This window comes from Apodemus sylvaticus, chromosome 13 (assembly GCF_947179515.1).
Source record: "Apodemus sylvaticus chromosome 13, mApoSyl1.1, whole genome shotgun sequence".
Classification (NCBI taxonomy): domain Eukaryota; kingdom Metazoa; phylum Chordata; class Mammalia; order Rodentia; family Muridae; genus Apodemus; species Apodemus sylvaticus.
The window spans coordinates 20,738,965-20,750,645 of NC_067484.1; positions in this window are offsets into that span (position 1 = coordinate 20,738,965).

The following is an 11,681-nucleotide window of genomic DNA, read 5'->3' on the forward strand; positions in this document are numbered from 1 at the left end:
CAGCCGTGGCTCAGTTGGGTAAGAGTGTGAGGTACTGAGTCTGAATCCCTAGCTGTACAGGGGCCCTTAGGGGAGTGAGTTCCTATTACCCCAGCACTTAGGAGGCAGAGAATCACTGGTGCTTGCTGCCAACCAGCCTAGCCCTAGGTTCACTGAGAGACTTTGGACGTCCCTTAAAGGAATAAAGTAGAGAAAGATAGATCAGATCACCCAGTAGCATCCTCCAGTCTCCACACATGCGTGCCTGTGCATCACGAGACACACATGCATGCACACATGCACACACACACATGCACACACACATATATATGCACATACATACATACATACATATACACACATGCACACACACATACACACACACATATCCCAAAGGGGAGAGCTATGTCCTAGTGTGTACCTGTAGTCTCAGCTATTCAGGAAGTTGAGGCAGGAGAACTATTTGAGTCTAGAAGTCCAAGACCAGCCAGAGACACCACTTCAAGGCTCCAACACAAAAATGAAACAAAATGTTTTTTTAAAAAAAAGAAAGCCTGAAGCTTTGTCTTTTGATGCCAAAAGTTCTGGCTGGACACAAGAACATGTTCTCCTTGGGGACCTGAGCAGGGAAATGTTTTGTTTCTGCTTGTCTCTGGCACCATCTTGTAAACATAAAGGAGTGTCTCTCAAGGTGAACCTGGCCTTCACTTGCTTTCTGTTCCCTTGCTTAGCCTCTGGTAAACATGCCCTGATGTCAGTGTCTTGTTTTCCCTGCTCCCAGAACCCCCCACTGTTGTTATTACAAGGGGTCCACCACCATCATACTGTATACAGACAGAGAAAGATGGCTGAAAGACTTCCGGACAGGCAGACAGGGGATCTTTGCAGTCAGCACTGAGCCAACAGCTTCAGAGCTCAGGGCTGCCCACTCTTGGGGATGGCTTGTCCCTCCCACCGTGCCCAGAATACTGGGCTGAGGCTCACACCGATTGTCTTCACTCCAGTACCCAGGCTGACGGAGAGGGGACACGGAAGTCTCAAGCACAGGCTCCTCTGGGGAGGGGACATGGCAACGTCATCGGCTCACACTCAGGGTTGTTGTCATCGGGCAGGTAGCACAGGTTTTCCAGAGAAGGACTGCAAAATATTTTCACCCAAGAGTTGGACTTTGGAGGGGCCAGCGATGGATGTTCTCCACTTGTCTAGTTCTCTCTCTCTCTCTCTCTCTCTCTCTCTCTCTCTCTCTCTCTCTCTCTCTCTCTCACACACACACACACACACACACACACCAGCCAGTTAGTGAGTCTTTTTACCCAGCCTCAGTAGAACTTTACTTACTATTTACTAACTATTGTCTGCCCTCAGTAGCAGTTCCCCCAAGCAGGCACACACAACTGTTCTGCCCACACTGGGACCTCATGCTCCACGATTCTCCCCTTGCCCTCACCCCTCAGAGCAGCCTCCTGTTACCTAGCATGGCAGGCACACCCACTGCTTTCCACGGTCTGCTGAGTCCTCTGAGAAACAGATGTGCTTCCTCAACGCCCATCTCCAGAAACCCTCACCATCCACCTAGTCACTCTGTACTTACTATTGGCAAATCTCCTTGGATGTTGTTTCTGTCTCAGTTAGGGGTCCTAGTGCTGGGATGAAACAACTTGCAGGGGAAGGGCCTTTAATCCACATTGCTCTTCATCGCTGAAGTAAGTCAGGACAGGAACTCAGGCAGGGCAGGAATCTGGAGGCAGGAGCTGATGCAGAGGCCATGGAGGGATGTCATTGGCTTGCTTCCCCTGGCTTGCTCAGCCTGCTTTCTTATAGAATTCAGGACCACCAGCCCAGGGATGGCACCATCCACAATGAGCAAATCCTCCCCAGTCAATCACTGATTAAGAAAATGCCCTACAGTCTTGCCTGTAGCCCAATCTCATGTGGACATTTTCTCAATCGAAGCTCCCTCCTCTCTGACACTAGTTAGCATGTGCAAAGTTGGCATAAAATTAACCAGCATAATGAATATCTTTTAAAAAACTTTGTATTGATTCTTTGGGAAATTCACATCATGCACCCCAACCCCACTCATCTCCACAAACACTCTCTGCCCTTACCATCCCCCCCTCGAACAAAACAAACAAGCAAGAACATCAAAATAATAATAAGATTTTTTTTAAAGTAAAAAATAAACCATCTCGCCCTGGAAGCTGCAGTGTGTCATGGTGTCTTTCACAAGGTACGCCCTTTTACCCAAACAGCTTTACTCGCAAATGCTCATTGCAATGAGTCATTCATCTGGTCCACGGCCTCTGACTTCTGCTCCGCAGTCAATATTAAATCCTCTTGGATATCCTGTTGTTGTCCAGTGTCATGGAAATCCTGCAGGTTTGATTTTGCAGGACCTGCCCCTTCACTAGCTCCAGCGGTTCATAGGTGGGGTAGATGTTGGACTGAGCCAACTCGAAACCCTGGATCTGGGCCTGGGTGGTAACTGAGTTGGTCAGCCCCCCAGTGCTCCCAGATCATGTTGCCAGGGCGAGAGCTCCAGCACTGCCCAGGGCAAACGCAGGGCTGCTCTCCCTGTGCTGTAGCTGGCTAGGGGTAGGTCCAGCTCTCTACCTCTCCTGATCTCAGGGCCAGCTCTCCAAAGCTGCCCAGGCAAGGGGTGGGGTCAGATCTCCCCGCCTACCGAAGGCTGTGAGGGAAGGGAGTAGAGGGGAGGGTCTGGGGATGGAGGAGTAATCTCTCCCCTGCCCATGCCCCCACAGCAGATGAGAGGGTAGGGCCAGCTGTCCCACGCTCGTGCCTAGGGGCAGGCTCACTGAATACTCCTGCCACCAGCCCGGAGTATGTACTGCCCTGGCCAGATGCAGGATCTACACTCCTAAGCGCTGCAAGGGTCAGGGCCAGCTCTGCGCAGTCCTGGGACATGAACATGGTCCTAAGCAACATCACAGACCTGGAACATCCCCATGGCCTCTGATGATAATATGGTCACAGACATCAGCTCAGATCCCCGCTCCTTCTGGGCCGTGGACCCAGACATGGCTGGCAGAAGCATGAGCCTGGCCTCACCATGGCGTCTGCACAAGCTAATCACATCAGGCTGCTCCTCACCACCTTCGTGTCTCCAGTTCTGCCTCTCTTCATCGTGCACACACTATTCCACGTTTCTTTCTCTCCCATCTCTCCAGCACTGACTTGCTCATTTCAGTGGGGCCGGAGCTCTGGGTGTCCTCCGCCCCACCTACATCCGGGCACAATATCTTTTTCTGTTTGTTTGTTTTTGTTTTGGGTTTTTTGAAACAGCGTTTCTCCATGTAGGCCTGGCTGTCCTAGAACTCTCTCTGTAGACCAGCCTGGCCTCAAACTCTCAGAGAGCCATCCGCCTCTGCCTCCTGAGCTCTGGGATTAAAGGCATGCACCGCTGCAGCCGCTGCAGCCTCTGCAGCCACTGCAGCCACTGCTGCTACCATCACTATAGCCACTGCCTCCACACCCAGCACAATAACTTCTCTGTGGACATTTTATTGCATACCCTACATCTTTCAATTCCAAATTTTGACTGAGGTCTTCTAGTCTCCACATGTCTTCATTAATCAGTTATTCCTGTGGGCGCCTCAAAACAGTGATCAAGCTGGGCATGATGGTTTACACCTTTAATCCCAGTACTCTGGAGTCAAAAGAAGGCTCCAGGAGTCAAACTCTGCAAGTGTGAAGACAGTCTGGTCTACATAGTGAGTTCTGGGACAGCTAGGGCTATGTAGAGAGATTCTGTTTCAAAAAGCAAGCAAGCACACAAAAAGAGTGATCAAAACTGCCTAATGTTCTTGTCTGTTAATTCTGCTATTTTAAGACTTTTGCTTGTCACCGTTTCCTTTCTCTCTGTATTTCTTGTGACTTTAGATTGGACGCTATGGGGGACTTATTGCAGAAATGCTGGATTCTGTTGTCTTCTTCCAAGGAGGGTTGTTTTAGTTAGCTATTAAACACCAACAGGTCATGTCGGTCCTCTGATAGCTGGACTTCGTATTCTATGATGATAAGTCGGTTTCAATTTGGACTTAGCTCATGGACAGGGGCATATCTTCGGCTCTTCAGATATGGGCTGTCTGTCATGTAGTAGAGTCTGGGGTCCTTCCTGAGAGTAGTTACAGTGGAAAGATGAAATCCTGCGCATTTTCCTTCAGCCTTTCTGGTGTCACTTTCCCCAGGAAACCTTGGGGTTTTGAGTCCTCAGCTTCAGATCACGCTAAGGAACCAGATGAAGGTATGGAGAGACCCATGCTATCAGAATCCTCCTTTCCTCATTCCTTCTCTAGAAGCTTCTACACAAGACTGCTACTTTCTGCGCGAGTTTTATTCATCCACTGTGCACTGCAAGAGCCAGAGGGTACTCTGGCTAGAGGAGTTAAAGGCTCTCTGTCTCCAAAGCTCTACCTAGTGTGGTCCCTTTCTCTCAAGGGTTGGCCTCCTTCAGTGTATCTGCTGGCAGTCACTCCACCACACCCCTGGAGATCACATAGTCAGTGTGAGCAGAAAGTTTAGTCCGCTGTGAGATGCTCTGTGATTACCAGAGCATGGGGCTTAATTATTTGCTTTTAGATACTACTTATAAGCTGACACCTCCCCAGTGTATATGCACAGTCCTAAATTCCCTGATATATAGACTTGAATATCCCAGGAGTTCCTGGAGTTTTGGGTAAGCATTACAAACTTGGGTACGGACAGATGTAACCTATTCTGTCATCGGTTCTACAAAATCATTCCACTTAAAGTCTCCCCCATCCAAAAGACCAGTATCTCTATCTTTCACAGTAAACTTTAAGGACATCCTCCACTTCTCCCTTGGAGCCTGTACTGGCTGGTTTTGTGTATCAACTTGACACAGGCTGGAGTTATCACAGACAAAGGAGCTTCAGTTGGGGAAGTGCTTCCATGAGATCCAGCTGTGGGGCATTTTCTCAATTAGTGATCAAGTGGTGAGGGCACCTTGTGGGTGGTTCCACCTTTGGGCTGGTGCTCTTGGGTTCTATAAGAGAGCAGGCTGAGCAAGCCAGGGGAAGCAAGCCAGTAAGAAACATCCCTCCATGGCCTCTGCATCAGCTCCTGCTCCCAATCCTGCTTGAGTTCCAGTCCTGACTTCCTTTAGTGATGAACTGCAACGTGGAAGTGTAAGCTCAATAAACACTTTCCTCCCCAACTTACTTCTTGGTCATGATGTTTGTGCAGGAATAGAAACCCTGACTAAGACAAATTGGTACCAGGAGTGGGGTATTCATGTGACAACCTAACCATATTTTGGGGAGGACTGTGGAAGGACTTTGAACTTTGAGCTAGAGAAACCATTAGAATATTAAGAGCTCGGTGGAAAGTTCTGTAGGAGCTTGGAAGAAAATGTTAAGAACAGTGCAAAAGATGGAGGCCTGGCTTGTGAAATTTCAGAGGGAAGATTAAAGACTCTTACAGTGGCCATGTTTTGATTGTGAAGATTCTGGGTTTTGGTTAGCTGGGGCTGAAGAATCAGCTGTGAGTAACAAGATACCAGAACCACTAAAGCAAACCTTTGTGTTACTAGGACTATTGATGCTAGTTAGCTGGAGCTAAGAAATTAGCGGTGATTAAGAAGAGACCAGCATCACTAAGATGAAATCTTCTCGGAAGTGTTTTCTAAGAGCACAGAGTGTGTTCCAGAGATAGCCACAGTTGTATTTTGTGCTGTGGATGGACTTGGTACTGTGTAAGAGTCACCCAGATGGTACTTGTTTTGAAGGCATGAAGGGGTCATGAAGAGCAGCTGAGGCTCTTGGCACAGTGAGAGGCCATGGAAGGCCATTGGTGAAGGTGCAGCCTCAGTTGCAATTGATGGCCCAGGACAAGGGGTCATGCATAGGAGCAGAGGCTTGTCACCCTGAAGAGAGCCTATGAGAGGCTATTGGTGAAGCCTAATTACAGTGGAAGATAGCAGCGTTTTGGAGATGCCAGTACCATGCGATGACCACCAAGAACAGCAGCAGCAGTGGAGTACAGCCAGCTGGAGCCTAGAAGACAAGCTGTGTGCTACAAAGGGCAGAGCTGGAGAAGTGACACACGCCCTTGGAGGAACCCGGAAGATTGTGAGTTGGATCCCAGACATTGAACCATTGGAGTTTGAGTTTTGCTTTTGGTTGTGACTGTGCCCTGATATGTTTCCCTTTTGAAGGAAGAAAGTATTTTAGTGGAGCCCACAGTTAAGAGACTTTGAATTTTTAAAAGACTGAATTTTAAAGATATTGGACATTTTAAGGTGATTGAACTTTAAATGTGTAAAGACTGTGGGACTTTTAAAGTAATTTAGATCTTGGGGATGAATAAGAAAGTAAGGGTTGAGGTTTAATAGTGATGTGTTTGTGTGTCAAGTTGACAAGGGGTCAATTGTACTAGCTAGATTTGTGTGTCAGCTTGACACAGGCTGGAGTTATCACAGACAAAGGAGCTTCAGTTGGGGAAGTGCCTCCATGAGATCCAGTTGTGGGGCATTTTCTCAATTAGTGATCAAGTGGTGAGGGCCCCTTGTGGGTGGTACCACCTTTGGGCTGGTATTCTTGGGTTCTATAAGAGAGCAGGCTGAGCAAGCCAGTAAGAAACATCCCTCCATGGCCTCTGCATCAACTTCTGCGTCCTGACCTGCTTGAGTTCCAGTCCTGACTTCCTTTAGTGATGAACTGCAACATGGAAGTGTAAGCTCAATAAACCCTTTCCTCCCCAACTTGCTTCTTGGTCATGATGTTGTGCAGGAATAGAAACCCTGACTAAGACAGAGCCTACATCCAACTCACCAGCATACTCTGAAAGCATCATTCAAAATGCAGATGTGCATGTGAGAGCTGCATGAACATTAAATGGTAGGAGAAAATGGATAGGAATATACACGGAATAGTATGTCTGGAGCTGGTCACCATTACAGCCACACAGTGACTCCATGGCTGTGTTAGTTCATCTTATCTTTATTCCTGAAATAAATTATATGTATCTCCTATTCGTGTGCTTTCATATGTATATCAGATCATTTCTTTCCACGCTGCTCCTAGTCAGGCATCTTGCCTGAATCATTTCAGTAGTCTCCCAACAGGGCACACGGCTTCTTCATTGTCTTTCTTATATAGGTTATTCTCCAACCAGCCACCAGGTCAAAGCAATCATTTTAAGATGAAGTCATATTATGTCACTCTCAGCTATGAACCAACTGGTGACTTTCTAGTTTATTTTATAGTATTTTCACCTTATATACGGGGAGTGGGAAGCTTGGTATGGTGGCTATAAAACCCTCATCCTAGCTGCCTGGAAGCCAGTATTCTGCTAGCAGCCTTCAGATGAAGATGTAGAATTCTCAGCTCCTTCTGCCCCATGCCTGCCTGGATGCTGCCATATTCCCGCCTTGAGGATAATGGACTGAACCTCTGAACCTGTAACAGAGCTCCAGTTAAATGTTGTCCTTTATATGAGTTGTTTTGGTCATGGTGTCTGTTCACAGCAGTTAAACCCCAAGACAGGCCTAGCACACCGTGGGTGGTACCATCCTAAGCAGGTGGTTTCTAGTTGTATAAGAAAGCAGGCTGAGTAAGCCATGAGGATTAAGTCATAAGGAGCACCCCCGGCCCCCATGGCCTCTACACTTGTTCTTGCCTCCAGGTTGCGGCCCTGCTTGAGTTCCTACCTTGGCTTCCCTCAGTGATGGACTGTGATCAGGACATGTAAGCCAAAATAATTTCTCCCCAAATTGCCTGTGGTCATAGTGTTTTATCACAGCAATAGAAACTTAACCAAGACACTGAGCAGAGTGACATAAGTATTTTTAAAAGCCAAAGAGACAAATAACAACAAAACACCCACAAGTTTTATAATAGTTTCTAAAGTTTATTGTTGCTATTTTGCTTATAATTATTTCATAGTCTTCCAGAATTTAAGATTTGTTTTAATGTTCTGCCATGATTATAATGGGGTTCTGTGTTTTGAAGCAGGGTACCTGAAGTGGTATCTCTTTCATATTTCATAGCAGAAAGGTCATACTGCTACATTGTGCATTGGATTGCCATATCCTTTTATGATGTCTATTTTCCTCCCCTTAATTCACAATTTATTTGTTCAGTTATCAAGATCCCCAACCATGTCTTCCCTACTGGTTTTGGTATTCACTGATGGTTCCAGTCTGAATCAATTATCACAATGGCAGTTAAGTCATGATGATTACCACAGATTTATCAGCAGGCATCCTTTGTGAGAACATGCTCTCTTTTCTCCTGGTGGAGACCATTCTGGGGTTTAGCATCAATGTCAACTTCTCTGCCACCTGAAGTTACAAAGTTTGGATAGAGATCAATACAATATGGGAGACACTAAGCTCAAATCTGATGATGGAGGACGCAGTAAATCCAAAACCTTGAAGATGGGACAAAGTTGGTGCATTCAAGGGCAAACAAGAAAGTCAGGGAAGCTGGTACACAGCAATGTATCCAAGGGGGACTATGAGGAGTGAGGCCAGAGAAGAGGGTTGTCTAGGTCATGGGGAGCTTGTGGGCCAGGCTGAGGGCCACTGGCTTCATCCTCAGAGCACCAGGAAAAGAAGGAAGGACATGAGATTATCTAATTTGCTTCTTTGAAAGATTACACTTCTCTTCCTAGGAGGAGAAAACTTGGTCGAAGTAGTTTTCTAATGCCCTGGGTTAAAGAGGGCATATGCCCTTAATCATAGCATACAGTGGCATAGCTTTATGGAAGGCAATTCTGTAGTAACTCAAAATTGCAAACAATTTGGTCCAGCAATTCTACCACGGAGAATTTCTTATTTGCATATGCAAAATGACACAAGTATATTGTTACTCAATGAAACGTAATTTATAATAGTAAAATACTGGCAACAATATGTGTTCGACAGCAGGGGACTAATTGAATATGTTATAATGCACCCATACAGTGGAGTATTATGCAGTTGGCAAAAGAAATGAGTGCATTCCTCACCCACTAACATGGAATGCTTTCTGACAAATGATAAATGACATGGGCCACAGAACAATCAGAGCACTGGGGGCGGGGGGGGCGGGGGATGAGTCACACAACGGCTTCTTTGGTCATAAGCTACATCTTGGGAGGAGATGACATAAACTAATCATAGTGATTGTCTTCCGGGAGACAATAAGAAAGACTTCAGTGGCTACTTTCTTACAGATTGTTCCCATTTTTTTTCCTGTAAGTTTATTCCTATTAAAAAGTAGGATGAGCATTAGAAGGTCTTCTGTCACACAGGTGGGAAGCAGTAAAAACTAGAGATGGTTCGAGGTCCATGTCACCTGGCACAGCTGATGGAGTCAGAGGGATAATGTCCTGCCCTCTATGGACATCGGGGCCCCAGAGAAGCCATCTCCATCAGATTGCCTTGTGATCCCGAAGGGCTTGTCAAGGTGGGCAGGCAGTGATGAGTGGGTGGGCAGGAAGTCTTCAGTCTCTGAGTGCTGACCCAGTTCTTGTTATCGTCGAGTCAAATCTACCCGCCCCAACTTCCCAGACTCTTTTCTGTACTCCAGGGTCTGCAGCCTAGAATCTTCTCCCTCCAGACCCCCTTCTTGCCTCCTGCCTAGCTTTGCTTTAGAACAAGTTAACCTACCCATCCATTCTCTGATCTCTCTCTCTCTCTCTCTCTCTCTCTCTCTCTCTCTCTCTCTCTCACACACACACACACACACACACACACACACACACAAATCCATGGGCAGGCATGCACAACTCAGTTTTCTCAAGGAGTACCACTATAGTGTTTGCTCCTACACTGACGCTTTGACCCTGGTGATATCCTTACAATTACGAAGACCTCTAGAAACCACAGACCCTCGAGGTGAAAGTTACTTCCCACATGCCCACAGAGGCATGGGCTCTCTCAGACGCTGCCTTCCCTTGTCTAGGGTTCTACAGAGGGGCCCACAAAGTCACATAAGAAAAACATACAATAAACGCCTTATTGAAAACTGAATGCATATGTTCAGTGCCATGTTACAATGTTTACTGTGTTATTCTCCATCAAACTGCAGCTCACTACTCTGTGCAAAGTCACATGCCACATATTACCCTAGCATATATTTCCACCTGATCCCGTGGGATGCCTTGCCTCAGATAACATACATCTTTGATATATACTAAATAGGCCTTCTCTACAGCAAATCCCAAAGATTTACACTCAGGGCTCAGTCTGTAAAAAAACAACAGGATTATCCACGCTTATTTTTTTTCTTTTTTTAAAGACAGAATCTGGCTGAACTACAGTATGCTATGTGGACAATGCTGGTCTAGATCCTCTTACCTCTGCCCCCACACCCCAAGAACTGGAGTTCAAGGCGTTGGCCACCACGCCCAGCTCATTATCCACAATTTAAACACTTTACTCCACTCACCAGCTTATGACGCCCCTTGGAATAATTGTGTGTTACTCCTGGTACTTCTTTCTGACCACCTGGAGTCCAGGAAGAAGCCAAAATGACTTCAGACAGTCTCCTGGAGACAGTAAGCAATCTTAAAAGGATAGAAGCCCTACTGCTGCTGCCTCTTGTTCCTTTGCACAGAATTATGGCCAGTCTCCATCATTTTATCACGTGATTTCTTGGTTCAGAGGAGTCACCTAATTTATAAAGGCCACAGGAACTTAGCTTGAGTGACTCCGTGTTGATTTGGTTTAGTGAGGTCTGAGGTCCAATTCAGTCTAAAGCAGTGGATTTTATCTGTCAGTTCTTAACATGGCATTCAGAACATGAGCTCCGCCCATATCCTGCCCGTATGTCTAGACTTCATTGTACAAACTGATATAAGGCTTTATTTATGAGCCGCAGAAAAGACGCCATCTCATTACTCTATTTCCACTTTTATTGCCAACACCAAATGACACCTTATATGGCAACCAGCTGAGAACTCTGTGGCTGTTGCGGCAGTCTGCCTGTTGGCCTAGTAAAGAACGTAAGTTGCTGGCCGACCTCGGCACTCTGCAGCAGCCTTACCACCATCGAGCCGGACCAGCTTGATGTCCTGCACCTGCACCATCTTGGTGAGGATGGAGGTCAGCTGTGCTGCTATGGAAACAGGCAATCGCCGAACTTTCTGGCAGTCCAGAGCATGGTATTTTCTCTAGTTTCCCCTTTTTATTCAGTTGCTTAAAGCTTATAGCAGATGTCAGTTGGTGATTGAAAAAAAGAAAAAGCTATCTGTTTTCCAGGCCAGAGGCAGGCACGGGGAGGTAGGAGGTGGCTGGCTTTCTCTATTCCTTCTGTGTAGAAGCTGAGCAAGGCGGAGGAAATTAAGAAAACCTGCAGGGAACTGCAGGGCTGCAGAGTAGAATTTCCCGACTCCATGTGCTACAAGAACTCAGAAAGTGGGTCTCCCTGCCTGCACCCCACCTCTCCCAGCACCCAAGAACCCAGAACCAGAAAGACTCTCTCTCTCTCTCTCTCTCTCTCTCTCTCTCTCTCTCTCTCTCTCTCTCTCTCTCTCTCTCTCTCTCTCTCCCACCCCTCCTGTGCCAGGTCTCTCAGGTTCTTTCCCTCCAGGTCAGAACCTCCGACAGGGCCAGTGGCTCATCTTTTAAGAGATTATTTGTTTGGGAGCCAACATTCGCATGTGTGTAATCCTCTTTAAATTGCCCCACTTTCCCTATTGCTGAGTTCCAGCCCCTCTCCTTGCCTGATGAGTAA